The following is a 21,278-nucleotide window of genomic DNA, read 5'->3' as shown; positions in this document are numbered from 1 at the left end:
TACAGTTACTGTATACAGTAGCAGTGTATTGTTGCACCATACAGTATTAACTGCTCCACATCTGTTTAGAATTTTTTGTAATGCTTTTGCCTTTCTGTTTCAGAGAATCATGGAGTTAGATGCTGCCAGAGTGCATCACCAGTTCATCTATATTGACATGGTTGGCTTCAACTTGAACAGAACAAGGTTCTTCTTCTTCTTCTTCTTCTTTCAGGTGCTCCCGTTAGGGGTTGCCACAGAACAAGGTTAAGTGGACGAAATGTCATAGGGTAACATGAAATTATCAATGTTCCAGGACAACAATGGGGTAACATTACTATGTGTGCTGCCATGGGACAAAATGTAGTCTTATATCACCGTGCCATTCTTAGTGTATCTCATCATAACATCTCTTGACACCCTACACAACATCCTAATTCCTGATGACCATCAGAAGGGATTATAACAATCCATCATCTGGGATAATGTGAGTTTCCACCAGTCTTCTGTGGTCCCAGATTGGTTTATCAACCATCAACAAACGTCTATGCTGTATCTCCAACCATACTCTCCATTTTTAAACCCAATTTAAAAATTCTTTTCATCATGAAGGAGGAAAGCGTATGATCGCCAGCCATTTAGACGTGTGCCACTTCTACAGGCAGTAGAAAAGGCCTGTGGAGATATAGATGTGGGGGCATGCCAGGGGTGGATACATCACTCCAGAAGACACTTTCCCTGCTGCCTTGCCAGGGAGAACATTTCTTGTGACACAGATGACGTATTGTGGCCAGAACAGAACAGAACTTTGTAGCTCTTTCCTTTCATTTTCTGTATCACCTTTTGTATTTGTTGTCTACAATACAGTATGTTCCTGTCCAAACACATGGTTAAATGTATTTGTTTTTGGAAAACATATACTTGATGTTTTATTGACTACATGTATATATTTTGAAGAATTGCCTAAATACTTTTTGAACCATTTACAGAAGACTGCTGTGCAATGCACATTGAAAATGCAACATGGAACACAATGTTTTGCATTTATCCCACCAGTGTGTAGTTCATTATTAGGATTGTGTACTCATTTGGCAGTTTGTATGTACAGTTTTGATAGTATCCTTTTTATAATGGTTTATATGGTTTTTCAATGAAGTTTGTGCTTTCGTAAGAGTTCTGTGGTCTTTTTCTTTTTCTGATGGTGTTTTCAGGGTTTGTGTGTAGAGATTTGCGAAAATGCTCTATAGTTTCAGAAATTGTGTGTAAACAATCTGAAAAAACTATAACGCTATACGCCTCTGAGAAATTCAAGCATGCATCCTCAAAGACAACACAGTTTTCAAAAACATTCATTAAGTTTCATTCTCAACCCTGAGGAGAATCCATAGAAAAACAGCAGTTACAGATGATACAGTTATACAGAGTGCCATTTGAAAGGAATTATAAGAGGGTAAAAGACCCGCGGCATGAATATGTGGAGGCAAGTACTGAACACTTAAGTATCCATTACACACTCAGAACCTTTTACAGTAACACGTATGCTTATAGTTGAAATGTTCTGAACTACACAATTTTGTCTTTATTTAGAGAATAATGCAAATGGATCCTTACAATAAAGCTTACATACTCACATTTTTGGAAGGAATATACAATATTGCTACAACAGAAGGCCAAATGGACAAAGAGCAGACAATGTATCTTCCTACCAATGTCCTGTGGTCCAGAACTGGTTTCATCAGCATCCATAATTTTTAGTGCAATACCTCCCACCATATTTTCCCTTACTGAAACTCATTAAGTTTTTTTTTGTTTTTTTTTGCATGGCGGTGTAAGGTTTATGATCTCCAGCCCTATATCAGAATGGGTTGGATTCATCATGCCAAAAGATTTTTCCCACGCTGTCTTGCAAGAGAGAAAATAGCCTGTGATGTAGATGAGGTCCCGTGGCCAGATCTAGCAAGGTGAGGGATTGATGTTTAGTTTTTTTTCATCTCCACAATTTTTTTTTGTTGTGTTTAGATACTATGTGCTATATTTGTTTTGTGTAGAATATATACTGTTCTGTTTTTCAGTGCAAAGTGCACCTGTATGGATGTTTCGATTGATGCCTAATTGTGGAGAGAAATAAATATTCATCATTATGCACTATGGTCTTGTGTGTTGTTGTCAACATATTCATATATTTAGCCCTAATCGTATTTCTAAAAAAAATCAAGCCCAAACTATATCATTAGAAATGCTGAAATGTTAAAAGTGTTTTAGATTGATCATTACAGTGTGTAACTGGTTCAAACAAAGTGAGTTTTTATGAACCGTGTGTATGCCATACCACAGTGACAAAATTGGGTTGTATTGAATTAGTGTTTGGTTTTGAATGAAGTGTTTCATTTTGCAAATGATTTTAGGTGTTCTGCTACTTTTGCATGTGGCTGTTTGAATTGTGTGTAGAATTTTGACAAATGAGCCCTGTTTTCAAAACTGTGTTTAAGCAATCGTTAAAAACTGTAACTTAACCAAAAGAAGGAGAAGGAAGAGGAACATAATTGGTCATCAGGCTATTGTGAATGTCCCTGGCCAGTGGGGAGGTAATGTCACTATGTGTGCGGCCATCAGCCACCAAGGTGTCTTCCACCGCCATGCTATCCTTGGACCCATAACACTATGCTCCTTCATGCTTTTCTTGATGGTCTAAGAGACCATGTATATCATTTGGGACAATGTTAGCTTTCATTTGGCTGCTCTGGTTCATGACTGGTTCAGCAATAACTCAGGGTTCTTTAGCATCTATTTAACTTGCCTGCACAGTCTCCCTTTTTAAACCCCACAGAGGAGTTTTTTATTTTGAATTGGCAATAGAAGGTTTACGACTGATACACCTACATCCACGTTCACCTCCTCCAGGCCTGGAAGAGGCCCGTTTAGACCATTCTGTTGATGCTTGTCAGGGATGGATACGACATGCAAGGGTTTTTTTTCCCCTGCTGCCTGGCTAGGGCTAATATAGCCTATGATGTTGATGAGATTCTTTGGCCTGATACAGACCACATCAAATCTTTAGCAAAGAAAACTGTCTTATGTAGATTGGTGGCTGATCAATCGGAGCATCAGTAAATGACCATTCCAGTAAATGGCTTGTCTGATATAATTTTGGAATTTTTTCCTTTCTAAGTCAAGCTAGGTACTAAGGATGCTTAGTGAATTGCCAGCATGATTTCTTTCATTGGGTTTTTTTTGCTTTTGCACAACCTCAGTCCTTTTTAGTGAAAAGTGAAAAAACTGTACATTTTTATTTTAAAGAGAAGAAACATAATTGTCATGGTTACATGTATGTATTATCTCTTCAGATTTTCTATTATAAATGTGCTAACAACTCACATATTATTATTGAAAAGGGGTAAAATAACATGACAAATATTATCCTCTTTAATAAAATCCCTGTGTGCATCCAGGTGTCCGTGTGTGTGTGTCTTCTGGTGAAGTGCACATGCGCGGGGCATGGTGCGATGCGCGATATTACTGTCAGAGAAAGTTAGAGGCGTTTTACGGAAATACAAACCAGTATTACTGCGAGAGGAAATTAAAGGTACACAATACAGTGATGCATATTACAGCCACTTACAAGCCAGTATTACTGTCAGAGGAGATTAAAGGCATATTACCGACGCACACGCCTGTATTACCGCCAGAGAAAATTAAAGGTATATTACGGATGTACAAGCCAGCGGATGTACAAGACAGTATTACTGTCACAGAAAATTTAAGACACACAATACACAGCGGCAGCCCACAAAGAATGGTCAGCTCAGCAAGTAAACATCAATAAAAGAAAGGCTGAAAGACAAAGAAAAATACGACCAACAAAAAGAATGAGGTCAAAGTCCCTTGCCATTTAATATAGACTGTTCCTACTAATGTTTATGCACTACTGTTCTAGCGCCCGTTATTGTAATGGGCTAAATGACTAGTTTAAAATAATTTTATAGAAACAAAAATGTAGTCTCTCTTTCTTACAGAAGGTTTATTTTATTATGGGAAACATCTTACTGTCTGCTATCCGGAGATGCATGCAACTAACCAACTGTTAGAATTAATTAATTTATTTATTTATTTAGTCTAATAATGTAATCAGTTCTACTCCCTAAACATCCACAAATCAAAAACAGTTTGTGTTTCAGTGATCACCTTACTGCAACAGCATAATAAACTGCTGAAAGGCTTTGAAAGAATAAATATATTTTCTACCCTTCTGTCTATCACTTATTTTTCTGTTACTGCTCAAGATAAATAAAAAATATAGAAACCAAGGAGTAGAACAGAAGGAAAAGTAATAACAGAACATTGTTAGAAATATACCCCCCTCAGTGCCAGGATGTGGTCGATGGTGGACTTCTTAGGCATAAACCCAGACTGCTCTGGTCGCTGGTAGGTGAGCAAGTGATCACGGATCCTATTGAGGACGATGCTAGCAAGGACCTTACCCAGCACCGAGAGCAGTGTCATCCCCCTATAGTTGCAGCAATCCAGGCTTTCACCCTTCCCTTTCCTGATATTGACGACAAGTCCTGTTTTCCAATCAATTGGGATGACACCCATCTCCCAAATGGAAGCAAAGATTGTTTGCAATGCCAGGAGGACTGCCTTATCACTAGCCTGGAGAAGTTCACCCTGGATACTACAGATCCCTGCAGTCTTCCCAACCCTCAGCTGGTTCACCACCTGTGCAATCTCAGTGAGACTGGGTGGTTCACAGCTAATTGGAGGATCGGCCTCAAGAACTGTGGACCCAGAGATATCCAACATCCTAGCTGGAGGATCAGCTTTAAACAGCTGCTCAAAGTAGCCAGCCCAGCAGGTCACAACTACAATGTCATCCGTAAGGACCATTCCATCAGCCACCCTGACTGCGGCTCTCCTAGGAACAGATTCGGATGTGCATAATGCTTCGACTCCTCTGTAAGCAGGACGTGGGTCATGAGACCATAGATGGTGTGTCACTTGCTCACAGATTCCTCTAACAAATGCCTCCTTATCTGCCCTCAGAGCCCTCGCAGCTGTCCTCCTCAATTTGGAGACCGGAGTTGCCATCAAGCTGTGCGCTGCAACTCCTCTCGATGATATCCAGAGTGCCCTGCAAAATGAAATACCTCCTTCTGCAAACACCAGTAACATCAACACAGAGTTTCTTTGTAGCGCAACGCAGAGTTTATTTGCAGCCTTTGACGATTTTTGTAAAGCATTCTACTCAGTTGATTGAGCTACTTGTATATACTGTATATATTGTAGATGTCATCAGAGATTGCCTGGTGTCCTGACTAGGTCAAGAATTGATCCTTTGCCTCGAGGGGGACTGTACTCCCCTGATACACTAGAGGGCAGCATTTTTGTCTCGTTGCCGCTGCTTTTCAACCCACAGGCATGGCAGGAAATGTAGTCCCATGCTACAGTCCGTTGTACACTATGCCTACCACCAGAGAGAACTACAGGGAGGATCGATCTATGCCCTAGCATTGGAAGTACTCTCAGGTCAGAGATAAAAAGAACCACCCTACCATATCTGTCCGAGCCAGGGCTAGAGGGAAGGAAGGCAATGCTCACTAGAGGGAGGCAGATGGAGAGAGGGGGAAGGAGAAAACAGTGACTAAAGAGCAATTATTTATTCTATGTATTGGCTGTATTAATTGTCCTCTTAAGAGCTGTGTGGTGTGGGAAAAGCTTACTGTAAGGGTTTCCCACAATAAAAATTATTTAATTGAACCATAGTGGTGTTGAGTCTTGTGTGCCTGGGCTTTGGGGGCTCCCAACTGTTCTTCAACTGTTCACAATCTATATATATAAAATCCCTATGTGCGTCCAGGTGTCCGTGTGTGGGTGTCTTCTGGTGACGTGCGCATGCGCGTGGCACGTTGCTATGCGCGATATTACTGTCAGAGAAAGTTAGAGGCGTTTTACAGAAATACAAACCAGTATTACTGCGAGAGGAGATTAAAGGTATACAATACAGTGACACATATTACAGCCACATACAAGCCAGTATTACTGTCAGAGGAGATTAAAGGCATATTACCGACGCGCACGCCTGTATTACCGCCAAAGAAAATTAAAGGTATATTACGGACGTACGGATGTATATTACGGACGTACAAGCCAGTGGACGTACAAGACGGTATCCTTCAATAAGGGCGCGCACAGGCATCCTTCAATAAGGGCGCGCATAAAAAGGCGAGCCTCAAAAGGACGACCTCAATTGGGCGCAGCGAATAAAGGCGCGCGGAAATAAAGATTTGCACCTGTTGCTCTTCACATATTCCAGAGCCATTTAAACTAAATTATCTACGTGCCCTTATTGAATAGAGCCGTACGAGACAGTATTACTGTCACAGAAAAAAAGACACACAATACACGGCGGCAGCCCACGAAGAACGGTCAGCTCAGCAAGTAAACATCAACAAAAGAAAGGCTGAAAGAAAGAAAAATATGACCAACAAAAAGAATGAGGTCAAAGTCCCTTGCCATTTAATATAGACTGTTCCTACTAATGTTTATGCACTACTGTTCTAGCGCCCATTATTGTAACGGGCTAAATGACTAGTACAGTAATCCCTCCTCCATCGCGGGGGTTGCGTTCCAGAGCCACCCGCGAAATAAGAAAATCCGCGAAGTAGAAACCATATGTTTATATGGTTATTTTTATATTGTCATGCTTGGGTCACAGATTTGCGCAGAAACACAGGAGGTTGTAGAGAGACAGGAACGTTATTCAAACACTGCAAACAAACATTTGTCTCTTTTTCAAAAGTTTAAACTGCGCTCCATGACAAGACAGAGATGACAGTTCTGTCTCACAATTAAAAGAATGCAAACATATCTTCCTCTTCAAAGGAGTCAGGAGCAGAGACTGTCATAAAGGCAGAGGAAAATCAATAGGGCTGTTTGGCTTTTAAGTATGCGAAGCAACACGGCACAAAGCTGTTGAAGGCGGCAGCTCACACCCCCTCCGTCAAGAGCACAGAAAGAGAGAGAGAGGCAGAGAAAAACAAGCAAGCAAAAATCAATACGTGCCCTTCGAGCTTTTAAGTATGCGAAGCACGGTGCAGCATGTCGTTTCAGGAAGCAGCTGCACAAAAGATAGCAACGTGAAGATAATCTTTGAGGATTTTTAGACTAGCGTCCGTATCGTCTAGGTGTGCGAACAGCCCCCCTGTTCAATCCCCCTACGTCAGGATCAGAGAAAGTCAGCGCAAGAGAAAGAGAAATGTAAGCTGGGTAGCTTCTCAGCCATCTGCCAATAGCGTCCCTTGTATGAAATCAACTGGGCAAACCAAATGAGGAAGCATGTACCAGAAATTAAAAGACCCATTGTCCGCAGAAACCCGCGAAGCAGCGAAAAATCCGCGATATATATTTAAATATGCTTACATATAAAATCCGCGATGGAGTGAAGCCGCGAAAGGCGAAGCGCGATATAGCAAGGGATTACTGTATATATATAATTCAAAGTTGACTCACTGGCACTGGATTGTTTGTTTAGTTAAAAATCTGCAATTTAGTAGGATGGTACATCTAGATCAGTAGGTAACCCCTAAGAAATGACTTTTTTATATATTAATATTTAGGGGTAAAAAAGCGCCACAGGGCGGCACGGTGGCGCAGTGAGTAGCGCTGCTGCCTCGCAGTTGGGAGACCTGGGGACCTGGGTTCGCTTCCCGGGTCCTCCCTGCGTGGAGTTTGCATGTTCTCCCTGTGTCTGCGTGGGTTTCCTCCGGGCGCTCCGGTTTCCTCCCACGGTCCAAAGACATGCAGGTTAGGTGGATTGGCGATTCTAAATTGGCCCTAGTGTGTGCATGGTGTGTGGGTGTGTTTGTGTGTGTCCTGCGGTGGGTTGGCACCCTGCCCAGGATTGGTTCCTGCCTTGTGCCCTGTGTTGGCTGGGATTGGCTCCAGCAGACCCCCGTGACCCTGTGTTCGGATTCAGCGGGTTGGACAATGGATGGATGGATGAAAGCGCCACAACAGAAAAACTAAATAACTCAATATCTCAAAAATGACTCGATGGATTTTACTGAAAAAGAAAAAAAAATCAGTCGACACATTTTTTTATTTCCCAAAAAATGTTTTAATTGTTGATATTTATTTATACTATGTGAACTTATACTCTCTGTGCTGAACTGAAATATTGCTTTATGCAAAGAAAGAATTCAGCAGAAGTGACTGAGGAGCCACGTGAATATCACCAATAACTATTAAGGTGGACAGATGACGGGGCAGTGTCTTGGACAGAAAAAAGAGACATAATCACATTCTGAATAGAAAGTTTGGAAAAGCTTGAAGAAGATGCAATGCTCAATGGTTAACATGCATTGTCTTTTGCTGTTGACTACTAGTACTCTTAGATGCACAGTGGCTCTCATCTAGGTTATCTGCTCCACTGACCTTCAGCCCCCCACTACAGCACTGAAAACTGATCCAGCTCCCAACACTGTTCTTCTATTGCAGTGCTTAAAACTTTAATAGTGAGCCCCTAACCCCTGCTGTTCAATAGATGTTCTGCAAATGTGATGAGTACATTATTTAAAAAAAGGGCCATCCAGCACACATTTTTTTTATCCGTCCATCCATCCATCCATTAACCAACCCGCTATATCCTAACTACAGGGTCATGGGGGTCTGCTGGAGCCAATCCCAGCCAACACAGGGCGCAAGGCAGGAAACAAACCCCAGGCAGGACACCAGCCCACCGCAGGGCACGCACACACTAGGGACAATTTAGAATCGCCAATGCACCTAATCTGCATGTCTTTGGACTGTGGGAGGAAACCGGAGCACAGAGGAAAACCAAGCAGACACGAAGAGAACATGCAAACTCCACGCAGGGAGTACCCGGGAAGCAAACCTGGGTCTTCTAACTGTGAGGCAGCAGAGCTACCCACTGTGCCACCGTGCCGCACATTTTTTTTATGTAATTCCCAATTCATTTACAGCTTTACATTGTGCAGAGGGGGAAATAATGCATATAGTCTAAAGCAGGGTTTTCAAACTCTGTTCTGGGGCCCCACTGTGGCTGAAGGTTTTTGTTCCAACCAGCTTCTGTGTTGAATTTGACTGCTGGGCTAATTAAATTAACTGTTATTTCCCAGATTCTGTGTTTTGGGAACAATATAGAAATTAGAAAACTAAGTTTGGTAAAAAAAAAAAAAAAAAAAAGTATTAAAATATACTAAGCAGTTATATGGGAATAATGTATTTTTTAACAATATTTTCATCTTGATTTCCATTCTACTTTTCTAATTGTTTAATTAATCCGCTATTTACTAATTAGTAGGTCTGACGCTAAAGTAGTCACAGCCTTTAACGATTCAGTATTGTTTGCCTGGGTGTCTGCTTTGCTAGTTTTTAATTATTTTTAAGATACAATGAAGGGAGCAAACTGCACAGAGAAAGGGCAAAATATAATGAAATCAACAAAACAGAGTTAAGCATTTAAATCTGCAGCAAAAATAGAAATATTTCTTAATGTCTTATAAATGTAAAAAGTATGCTGCTATGCTTTTCTGAATGTAGAATAAGAGAAGAGGAAAAAATACCAGCAAATTAAATGAGATCAGTGTTTTCATTTGTTGTCACTGATTATGAATCTGGCTGGAACAAAAACCTGCAACCACAGTGGGTCACAAGGACTGAGTTTGAAAACCCCTGGTCTAAAGTGTACCCACCCACAAGAATAAACTGCCCAACAAAGCTGAACAGGGGCAAGTTTCTCGAAAATGTTTGTAGTTAGTGAGTAACAACTTAAATAAGTACATAGGTAATGAACAAGCAACCGTTGCACCAGTTTCCCAAAAGGCCACTTAAAATGGGAATCCTATAAACAAAAATAAAGTACAATGTTGGTAATTCCGCCATGCAACAAGCCTTATAAGGCAATAGAAAACAACTGATTGAGTACAAAATGTCATCATTAGTCCTATCATAAGATAAAATAACAGTGCCAAAAGGATTGGTGAATGTATCAATTAAGTAAAACCCAAACTATGTGTATTACCAGCTAAACAGACACCATGGTAGTATTCTGTTAAGTGTGACTCACTATAACTATTCATTACTGTACTCTCTTTACAGATAGGCAATCACCACCCCCTCAGGAAGGAGACATTTTTTGACAGCATATATTCCAAAAGTTGTCATTCAGTTTTGCTTTTTTTTTTTTCAAATGTATATGGATATGCATAATTTAACAGTAACAGAAATAGTAAGAGAAAATGTACCCACTCCTTCAGTGTATTAATTTCCACATAAACAATATGAATAATAACACATTTACCTCTTATGAAACCATAAAAATGTATATTGTTTATATCCATCCATCCTCCAACCCACTATATCCTAACTACAGCGTCACGGGGGTCTACTGGAGCCAATCCCAGCCAACACTGGGCGCAAAGCAGGAAACAAACCCCAGGCAGGGCACGCACACACACACTAAGCACAATTTAGAATCGCCAATGCACCTAACCTGCATGTCTTTGGACTGTGGGAGGAAACCGGAGCACCCAGAGGAAACCCACACAGACAGGGGGAGAACATGCAAACTCCACACAGGTAGGACCCGGGAAGCGAACCCAGGTCTCCTAACTGTGAGGCAGCAGCGCTACCCACTGCGCCACCCCTATTGTTTATATTGTACATATAAGTATGCATGTTTAATGCTATATAATCTTTTTTGTGAATGTGTGTCATTTTGCTGGTATAGTACTATTGTCACTGGTCTGAGAAAACATGCAAGTAAGAATTTCACTGTCCTATGTACACTATAGTATGTACAATTTACACATCAAGAAAATAAAGCTTAAACTATTGTAGTTTTTCGTTTTCTTTTTATCAATTTTTTTAATATTCAGTCAGTTCCTAGATAAGACAGGAGTTAAATATTCTTATATTCAATAGTCTATTTTCTGAAGCCACTTACTTTTAATACAGCCAGAGCCTAATGTTCCTACCTGATCCTGCCTGGGGCACAAGTCCAATCAGGGTCAATAAACTGAACTCTTACAAATATGAAAGAAAACCAAAGAGCCCAGGAAAAATACACACACACACACACACACACACACACACACAATCTACAGAATCCGGGATTATCAACTACTGAATTACCATGTAGCCCTAAATTTAAGCATCCATCGATCCTTTCTCAAACAGGGGTGCGGAAATCCAACGCCCGACTCGTCCGACACGGGTAAATTGACAATCGGACAAGTGTGTTTTTCTGGTTTCAGTTGTCCGCGGACAAGTGCAATTTTCTGGAGAAAAAAGAATTATATGTGCTGTGCAGGGCACATTTTTACCACTACTTTCAAATTTTAAACATTTGGGTACGTACTTCGTGCGGAAACAGTCTATTTAGGCATGTTCTTCATGTCTCAAATTGGTCTTCAATATAGTTTACAAAATGGCAGCTGATTTTTTAAAGGGGAAGCACTCTTACGGTCTTACATAAGTATTTTACCCTACTATTTACACGCTTGGAAATGCGGTCATTTTTTTTCATGCCAACATTACGATGTAATCTGATGATTTTTCATTATAATCGATAACTTTTATATATTATCAGTAACGGCGTACTGCACGATAATGTGCAGTGAATACACTTGACTTCAGCATTCCTAGTTTTCATCCTCTTTCTCCGTCTCTGTTTAGCATTTGTTTGCTCAAAGGTTGATTCGCTTGCTGCTTCCTGAGCAGCTCTTCTTTTCTCCACCCTAGTGGCCCGCTGCTTCTCGTCATTCGTTGGCATCTTTTCGTGTTAAAACTGATAAAGTTAGTTTTTGTGTTGCAATTACTTAGTACGTTTTTTTTAATTTTTCACTTAAGTGCCTCAATCTGCCTAAAAAATGATTAGCGAAGATGGTGGGGAATGAGAACAGAGCCCATACGCATGCACCGCATGGCCGCCCTGCTGCGCGGTGCAGAGAATTGATTCAACAATAAAATAAAATAAAAATAAAAAGAGTAATACAAATCATCACCCTGAAAGCGGACAGTAGACATCACGTAGTATATGTGTACCAAATTTCAAGTCAATAGGTGAAACGGATTGCAAGCTACAGGTGATTTAAAATCCTGGACAGACAAACGAACAGCCACGGTAACGTATTATATAAGACGACTGATAAAATTCATTGTTTCTACATAAAAATGTGGTCATTTTACTTATAATGCAAATGTTTTCACCACATAACAAAGCTTGTTAGGCAGTTAATCTTTCCTGAAATTTGCGATTTCACGTAGGTTGTGATATATTGAGGATTTAAGAAATTTATTGCATGGCAACATCAATTTTGATGAGCTGTCTATAGATCGTTTTTGATTAGAGAATTTTTCATATAAAACAAGTTGGTTTCGCGCTGTCAGTTTGGATAGATAGATAGATAGATAGATAGATAGATAGATAGATAGATAGATAGATAGATAGATAGATAGATAGATAGATAGATAGATAGATAGATAGATAGATAGATAGATAGATAGATAGATAGATAGATAGATAGATACTTTATTAATCCCAAGGGGAAATTCACATACTCCAGCAGCAGCATACTGATACAAAAAACGATATTAAATTAAAGAATAATAAAAAAGTAAGTAAAAACAGACAATAACTTTGAATAATGTTAACGTTTACCACCCCCCGGGTGGAATTGAAGAGTCGCATGGTTTGGGGGAGGAACAATCTCCTCAGTCTGTCAGAGGAGCAGGACAGTGACAGCAGTCTGTCGCTGAAGCTGCTCCTCTGTCTGGAGATGATATTGTTCAGTGGATGCAGTGGATTCTCCATAATTGATAGGAGCCTGCTGTGCACCAGTCGCTCTGCCACGGATGTCAAACTGTCCAGCTCCATGCCTACAATAGAGCCTGCTTTCCTCACCAGTTTGTCCAGGCATGAGGCGTCCTTCTTCTTAATGCTGCCTCCCCAGCACACCACCGTGTAGAAGAGGGCGCTCGCCACAACCGTCTGAAATAACTGCTTATTAAAAATAAAGCAGAAAACATTCTAACGGATTCCAAATGTTATGAAATATCTATAAAAATCTTCACTTAGATGCGATTATTTTTTCTTCTTGTGAGAGATTGTTCTCCAATATGAATTTAGTAAAGAGTTCTCTAAGAACCCGCCTGACTCAGGAAAACCTTCAAAACCAGATGTGCATTGTTTTTGATGGCAAAACTTTAGAAGAGTTTGACCAGCTGTGGAATTCTGGCTGTCATCTGGCAACAGGCACATCACTCAAAAAAAAAAACTGAAAAGTCATCAGCATCCATTTCTGCAGGACCATCAGTCCAGGAACCATGCAGTTCAGCTCAAGCAGAAATGAACAGCATTCAGCCCATGCTGTCTGAGATGGTAAAGATTCTTGGGGGAGAAGATGTTGCAAGACAAAAGCTGAAGAACATGGCAGAAAATGAGTCAGGACAGTGTTCTGTTATGTAACTGTAATATGTAAAACAGAACTAGTGTAGCTATAATGAAGGCATTGTTTATTGGTGAGTTAAAATGATAAGGAAATCTTTTATATAATGTTCTAGAGCAATGTGGCAAAATACTACTCCCTGAAAGAACTTTTTTCAGTTTTAAAGTGGAAGGCAGTTTTGGTATCAATAAAAGAGATCAGAAAAAATAAACAATTTTTCACTTTTGTAATTTGTTTATGGGCAAGTGAATTTAACTGGCGGACAAGTGGATTTTCTAAGTTTACTTGTCCGTGGACAAGTAGAAAAAAATTTGATTTCCACACCCTTGTCAAATATTTATTATTTATAAGTCACATAGATGAGAATCTATTCTGGCACCGTTGACAGAAAAAACGAAAAAAAATTTTAAGGTAACTTCCATACTGAACATAAATGAAGGCAAGAATCAAGTACACCTAATGAATGTTATAGTACATGAGAGTGCCAAGGCATTTTGTGAATAAGCAGGACATGAGAAACATAGTTAGGGCAGGTGAAAGTCTGAACTCAGAGAGAAATAATAACTGGCAACCAAGAAAAGATACATAAGATGTGAAAAGATATATGTAAGATTTATAAAAAGTCACAATACAAAAGCAGAGTCATAACCAAACCTACTGCTAAGGCCTACTTAGAAAAAAGCTAAATGTGCTAAAAATTTCAAAGATGGTGTTCATACATCTAGGGAGAGAGAAAACAGAAATCACCCGCATATTTATATTGTTGGTTCCTTGACATCATTACTGTGACAATCGAGATCATCATGTGATGTATCCATCAAGCATCACATGAATAAGGCATAATTGAATTGAAATGAATTGAAATGAAACTTTGTCAAAACTCAAATTAGACGCCAGAAACAGAAACCTGATAATACAAAAAACTCTAAAGGGGCCGAAACACATGTATAAAATGCATTATAATCTCACAATTCAGACTACACAGCCAAAATGTTGAACCTCTTACTTTCTTTTCTTTTGAGTATGGAAATAGCTGTTACCTTTTTTCCTATATATGCTTCCTCTGGGATCTGTCATTAAAATTATAATGTTAATAATCACTCATATGCAAAAGACACCCAATTGTATCTTTCTTTTAGACCAAATGACGATTCTCCGATGTTGTCCTTAATTAGATATGTTAGTGAGTTAAAAGAGTGGATGGATGAGAACTACTTGTCTTTGAACACAGATAAAACGGAAATGTTCATTATTGAAGGGAATGATGCCAATCTCAACAATATTTTGTCATTATCTGACTCAGTTGGAATCGCCATTTGTTTTACTGAATCAGCCCATAATCTAGGCATTATCGTTAACAGTAACATGTCATTTAAAATGCTCATTACAAAACTATCTAAAACATGTTTTTTTCATCTTAAAAATGCTAGGAAATTAAGGTGTTTTCTAAATACACGGGATACTAAGAAATTAATTCATGCATTTATTTCTAGTAGGACTGACTACTGCAATGCAGTGTTCAAATCAGTCTTTATACAGCTTTAAGTTAATTGAAAATAATGCTGCAAGAATTGTTACAAGAACAACAAAATATGAACACATAACTCCAGTTCCTATGTCCTTACACTGGCTCCCAGTTTAATTTAGGGCAGATTTCAAAATCCTGCTTTTAACATATAAAGCCTTAAATGGCCAAGGTCCTGCTTACTTGTCTGAACTTATCATGACTTAAAACCACAGCACACATTAAGATCTCAAGATGCTGACCTGCTTATGATTCTAAGGATTAATAAAATAACAGTGGGAGGTTGAGCTTTTAGTTACAAGAAGCTGTGGAATTGTCTGCCTGCTACTATAAGAGGTGCCCCTTCAAGTTTCAGCTTTGAAATACCAGCTGATGACTTAAGACTCACTATTTCAGTTTATCCAACCCTGAGTAGAGCTGCTGATTAGCTGTGCATACTGCATCTCTGTTCTTAGTTATTAGTACTAAACATAACTATTATGATATTTATAATCTTACTAACGCTCACCTATTCTGTTTCTCTTCTCTGTACTCACATGTGGGACTTGGTGCAACTGCTCTATTGCCAATTTGCTTGCTTACCAACGGAAAAGTTATCTTTGATAATGGATCACTGGAATCATCAGGTAGAAGGGTCATTCCATCAGTTTGGCCGGTTTAGCACTGACTCAGCTGTAGAATGGCCAGTAGGGGGGAGGCAACTTGCTGGCTGAGGTCTTCAGGACTCTGAACAAATTTGTATCCTCATATATGACAGTTCTGTATTTAGTGAGTGGTATAGTTTATTGTTGCATTTTGCTTTGTAGTTTGTACTGTTGTATTGTATTCTTGAGGTGGCAATGATAGATTGGTCATCTACTGTAGATCTGTGTGTAGGTTTATTTGTGTACTTTTTGTGATTTGTATTTATCCTATTTTTTGACACCCATTGCACACCCAACCTACCTGGAAAAGGGTCTCTCTCTCTGAATTGCCTTTCCCAAGATTTCTTCCATTTTTTTTCCCTACAAGGGTATTTTGGGAGTTTTTTTCCTGTCTTTATAGAGAGTCAAGGCTGGGGAGCTATCAAAAAATTGGGCATATTAAAGCCCATTGCAGCGCTCATTGTGTGAGTTTGGGCTATACAAAAAATAATTTGTTGTTGTTGTACATAAATATTGAACATGGGAAAGGTGCTATAAAAATAAAATGTATTATTATTATTAAATATACACATATACTGTACATTACATAACTTATTTATAGGTAGATAGATTTTATTGTTATTTAACACTAGACACAAAGTAATTGATTGCATACGTATTCTCCCCCTTTAACATGACATGCCTAAACAATCATTGGTGCAGCCAAATGGTTTTAGAAGTAACATAAGTAGTTAAATGGAGTTCAGCTGTCTGTGGTCAAGGGGTTTAAGTCGACTGTAGTATAAACAAACCTGTATCTGGATGGTACTTGTGGAAGTCAGTGAAAAGGTAACTGAAAAGTGCAAGTCTGAGGATGGAAACAAAAAACATCCAAGTCACTGAATAGCTCTTGGACAATGTATTGCACAGCTGTTAATTTACCTAGAGCAGGCCAGCCACAAAACTGAGCGTGATTATGAACGAAGAAGGCTAGTTAGGGAGGGAGATTAATGATAACTCAGAGAGAGTTACAAGCTACTGTGGCTGAGATCAGAGACACTGCATACAGTACAATAGTTGCCCAAGTGCTTCACCAGTAGCAGTTGTATGATTAAGTGGCCAAGAAAATGACACGTGAAAAAAAAACACATGGCATCTCAGCTAAGACACATGGGAGTCTCTGAAATCAGTCTGAAGAACATTCTATGGTCTAATTAGACCAAAATTGAACTTTCTGGCTATTACACTAAACACCACAGAGTATACCAAACTGCATGTTTTCTAAAACATACCATCCCTATTTTGAAGTATGGTGGTGAGAGCATCATGCTTCTCTGTTACAGGCCCTCGAAGGCTTGTGAGAACAGAGAATAAAATGAATAGAACAAAATACAGAGATTTCCTGATAGAAGACCTGAAGCAGTCTGCAGGAAACGTGCTTTGGGAGAAGGTCTGTTTCCCAACAAGACAACAACCCCAAGCATAAAGCTACATGTGAATGGAGTAAAAAAAAACAATAATGTTAATATCCTGGAGTTGCCATGTCATGGTCCAGATCTCAATCTTTTTAACAAGTTGTGGCTGGACATGAAGAAGCCTGTTCATTCACAATCCCTATGTAACCTGACAGAGCTTGAGAAAGGCAGAATAATGAAAAAATGTAGTGATCAGATATGTACAGACCTATCCACACCGGCAAAAGCCTGGAATTACTGCCAAGGTGTATAACTGACTTGAAGGGGGTGTATACTTTTTGATCAGATTTTTGTGCTTTATAATTGTAATTTAAGTTAGATCACTTCATTACTATGGCATGCGCTCACAATGAAAGATGTTTATAAACACAAGTTTGAAAACATTAAACTTGTTCAATACATAGTAACACTTTGGGACAGTACCATCAGTACCATTCTTTTACAAGTATAATTAGTCTCAGAAATGCTTAAACTCACTTTCTACAATTGTCACTGCTCAAAATAAGGTGTACATAAATTATGCAATTTAATTTAGCTTGAACTGAGATAAACAATGTGCCTCTAAAATGCTGGAGGAATTTTAATGCAAGTTAAGCATGTAGAAAAGCACACCACCAAGACAATTAATGCAATAGCAGTTAAGGGATAGATGCCAATGAAAGGTTGTTTAGTATTCAAGAAACTCACCCAAGCAGTACATACAAAACTGAACTCTTGTTCCCCTTTCCTCAAAAGGCAATTTGTGCTATAAACAGTACCAGTACCGATTAAAACTGAAAAACAGCTTCAGAATTAAATCAAGTCAATGACAACTCGAACACTATTTTGCTTTACTTTAAATTACGATTCCCACACTATTATTTTAGCTGTGGTCATTTTATGTTTTGGTTTTAGGAAACCGCTTGTGACAGAAAGGTACCATTCTTTTGATCACCTCTGTCTGTTCTATTGCCAAGAAATAAGCAAATGCAACCCCAGGTCTTCACCACCGAACCCAAAAGGTATTCCATTATGATTTCTGCAGCTGGAGACGGTACACGGTGTTTGTAAAAATAAAACACACGGAATGTTTAAGTAATATTTTCACGAGATCTTTAAAAAAATCTATTGTTTGATGTTCTTATTTAATCGTTTTTGCTAATGCCGTGTTTTATGTGTATATTTGCTCTACAAAGGCGAAACAAGTCCTAAGCGTCAATTTTGAAGAAAAAAAAAACAGTAACGGGTGTCGTCCATCCTTGATCGCTGCGGATGCTTAGATTCCCATTACCATATTCTACTGTAAACTACACCTACTGAACGTAATTTATTTTAAGACGTGCGATTACAGCACTGCCAAGTCCTTTGACATTCTTTACTGTAACGGTTTGCTCTTTTAAACGTGTTTTCGATCGTGAGAGGTGGGGAGGAGGCGCGTCATGTTAATAACGCATTACAAAAATCCTTCGATACTTGATTATTTAAAAAATTGCTTACAATGCGCCTGCCACTTCTTGAAAACGTCTTCTGCAATAAATACACAAAAATAAGCGCCACTTGCATTGCCTTTAAATGACAATAATATAATCACGTTCGATGAACCTTTTTTTTTCTTCCTTCATCTTGACAAGATGCTTAACGTTTATTGCAGTTTGCTAATTCTGCATTAGGAAGAGTGTTTCTGAAGATAAGCTGCATAGAGATGATTAATGTATAAACAAAAGACACTAAGCGACAGCAGCCAATTTACCTAGGGAAGATCAAACCGATGATATGGGTCTTCACCTGCTTCCCGACAAAGAACCAAAGGGAAAGTGTATGATTCGTCTGGGAATTAGACTAGAAAAACACCCGCTCCTTCAAGGATTAAGTCGTATGCTGAATTTCCCACATTTACACGTAAACACAGCAATCGTGATATGGGGGCAGGGTGAAGGTACGATAATTACATATTTATTTTAAGTTCATTTAGTAAATAAAAGGTACAGTAGTTAAAACACATACGTTTGTGTTAGATAATTTACTGTGAAAATAAAATGAGTACACATTTTCTTACCGCATTCTCCAGTCAGTGGAATGAACTGCAGCTGTAAACCCCTTCCAGTACTGCCATTGAAACCAGTAAGAATAGATCCTTTCTCGTTTAAATGTCTAAAATCGACCTTAATTCAGCGGATCCGTTTAAAGAAAGGCATGCATTTTATTATAAATGTATTCTTGGTTGTTGGTCCATTGACATATGTAATAGAAAAGTAATCTGTACACAGTGAATAAATTCCCAATGGTTCAGTTTAGAAGGCGGCCAATATTTTCCAGAAGGATTCGATGAGCTGCGGCAGTCGATGCTTTGTATTTGGTCTGGCTAGGCAAAAAATAACCTTCTTTTCCACGTCATTCACTTACAGATTCTCTTTCTTCATTGTCGGAATTTACTTATACGAAAGCACGCTTTTTTCAATAATGTCGGATTGCAATGTGGTACATCTACAGCGAGATCTCTAAAAATGACAAACCAATTTATAAGCGCTGTTCTGTTAGACGATGACTGCGATCGGGAGAGGCAGAGATGGCGAGAAAACCAGGAGCTGGATTTCGATCCGCACACGTACAATTCAATTTGCTTCTACATTGCTGTATTTATGGCAAACGTGCGCGGAACAGCGCTAGCCATTTTAGATCGACTTCGTGCCCAGTATTCTTTATTTTTGCACAGTACACATTGTGACAGCATGCTATTGTATATATTTAAAGGAAAAAATAGTAATAAACTGCAAGGCAAGAAAAACGTTACAATCGTTATGCACGAATCCACGTCTTATCACTATATTCCAGGGAAGCGTAATAGACATTAGCCTTACTGTTTTACACTGACAGACTCTCATATATCTGAAAATGACAAATCACCTTCTTATTAGGTCATACAATCTGGTCATTCTCATATTTTATTATGACTTTGAGCATATAAAAATGAACTGAACGAAGCAGCTTTCTGCTAATCTTTACAGGCGAAACTGTATTCAGAAAATGAATGGATGGATATTATTTTAGCTTTATTTAGATTGTTGAGTAGTTACCTATACCTATTAGAAAAGAAAAAAACACATTTCAGTGTTAAATTATGTTTGACCTATTTTTCATTTATATAACATTATAATATATTATAAACGTTATAAACAATATATGCCATTCAAGGATCCCATATGTCTGTAATCGCGTTAGGCTTATACTTTCACTTGTATCCATTTCTGAGAAAATAAACGTAATCTGATTTTTTATACTGGGGGTAATATGGTCCTATGAATATAGCACAAAAAGAGCAGGGTATGGTAAACATTTAAGTAAAGATTCTTTTTACTGTCTTAACTCTGTCGTTCTATATTGTGTTTTGGTTTCAAAATCCATCTCATTTGCAATATCATCATTACCATTATCATGTATCTCCAACAATCATTTTATAGAGGTGAAGGGGTTTTGGATAATGTGAAGGCACCCTATGCAGTAAATATAATTTCTAATAAAAAATAGATTTTGAGAAAAGGCCAGTCAGCTAATACCATAGACTTTATATAACATTTCATTTGTTTTTCTAAAGGGTAAACAGTGAGTTTTTTGATACCCACATTTTTGCTGAATTGAGAGGGTCTAGTACTTTGATATTTAAGATTAAACATGCTTTAAACTTCAAAAGAATAATTTTTGTTAAAATACTGTAAAAAGTACTTAAAAATAAATTGAAATAGCCCTTCATTGTGGTAAATGAAAAATAAAATTATTTAAAAATTCACATTATGCCTAAATTTGAATCATACAATTTGTTATTATAAGTATAGTCAATTACCTTTTAACTATGCCCTTAAAAAGTTATTTAACAAAATAATGGTTTAACATTCAATAGTACTGGGAAGGATTTGTGTGCCCCATCCCCAATAAGAACTATGGCTTGCTTTGCTAAAGGAATATCCAACATTCTGAAAAGTTAATATTTCACTTCTACATTATAGTATGGTGAGGTCAGTGCATTGCTCTTGTAGCAAGTTCATTAATTTCTTTTTTGATCAAATGTTTATGAATATAATTAATAATAAATTATATGCAACTACAAGAACATATATCATATACAGTATATCAAAATTCAGAGTAAAGTGTAAGCAGAGTACTCAGTTGGAAGGGAAATCCTTGGGATTTTTATTAATATTCCTTAAAGGGTAAATGCATTAAATAATGCTGCCTT

At 38.4% G+C, this 21,278-nt stretch overlaps 1 protein-coding gene across 12 annotated transcripts in view; it reads right to left on the bottom strand.

Moving 5' to 3' along the window:
• The window catches only part of adgrl3.1 (adhesion G protein-coupled receptor L3.1), a 1,303,645-nt gene extending 1,283,941 nt beyond the window's left edge, over positions 1 to 19,704 (bottom strand). For 2 of the 12 annotated variants that reach the window (XM_028802154.2, XM_051927730.1), the window contains exon 1: positions 19,104 to 19,657. The gene's annotated coding sequence lies outside the window, so the exon portion shown is untranslated. Of the gene's footprint in view, positions 1 to 19,103 lie in introns of all 12 variants that reach the window. The other 10 variants (XM_051927733.1, XM_028802158.2, XM_051927732.1 and 7 more) reach the window with 10 other exon arrangements.
• Positions 19,705 to 21,278: the final 1,574 nt, after the last annotated feature.

This window comes from Erpetoichthys calabaricus, chromosome 5, assembly GCF_900747795.2.
Source record: "Erpetoichthys calabaricus chromosome 5, fErpCal1.3, whole genome shotgun sequence".
Lineage (NCBI taxonomy): Eukaryota > Metazoa > Chordata > Cladistia > Polypteriformes > Polypteridae > Erpetoichthys > Erpetoichthys calabaricus.
This window is presented reverse-complemented; position numbering and strand designations above follow the sequence as displayed.